The sequence below is a fragment of the Piliocolobus tephrosceles genome, chromosome 5, assembly GCF_002776525.5.
Source record: "Piliocolobus tephrosceles isolate RC106 chromosome 5, ASM277652v3, whole genome shotgun sequence".
Taxonomy (NCBI): Eukaryota; Metazoa; Chordata; class Mammalia; order Primates; family Cercopithecidae; genus Piliocolobus; species Piliocolobus tephrosceles.
Window position 1 is genome coordinate 92,795,261 of NC_045438.1, and position 903 is coordinate 92,796,163.

Consider the following 903-nt stretch of genomic DNA (forward strand, 5'->3'; position numbering starts at 1 on the left):
GACGATGAGGAGTAATTATGTCCCACCCCTAGTTTTTACTACCTTCACTTACTTATATTTAAAAGATATTTATTTAGTGGCTATCCAGCATTGGACCCTGTTCTAGGTGCTAGACATGTGGTAGAGAACGAAAAAGAATTCCTGTCCTTGTGGTACCTACATTCTAGAAGGCAAAGACATGTTATTTCCTGTAGTACTACAGCCCTCAGCTCTGAACAAATTGGCAAACACTAGAAGGATAAAACATGCAGTGCTGCCAGCTTAGTAAACACACATAATCAAAACTCCTGCTGGCTGAGCAATACCTCAAACTGTCTCCTAATGAAAAACTAAGTAGTCAGAATCTCTTTGTCCAGTGATCAGTCGATGTTTAATAATGAAAATAATAATCCCATTTAAGGGAACAAATACTTTAAATCTTAAAATTTAAAAATAACACCAGTGTCCTATCATATAATAAAGATTAAAACATTTGGCATATCTATATAATGGAAATACAAAACTATTATAAATGATACTTATGAAATTTTTTTAAAGATGATAAAATTGTTAATTAGTAAATAAAAATTCATGATACAAAATTATGTATGGCTGGGAGCAGTGGCTCAGACCTATAATCCCAGCACTTTGGGAGGCTGAGGCAGGAGGATAGCTTGAGCTCAAGAGTTTGAGGCCAGCCTAGGCAACATAGTGAGACCTCATCTCTACAAAAAATTTACAGAAAAAATTAGCCAGGTGTGGTGGTGCACACCTGGTCCCAGCTACTTGAGACACTGGGGTAGGAGGATTGCTTGAGTCTGGGAAGTTAAGGCTGCAGTGAGCTGTGATTGTGCCCCTGCACTCCAGCCTGGGCAACAGGGTAAGACTTTGTCTCAAAAAATTATTATTATTATTATGTATATA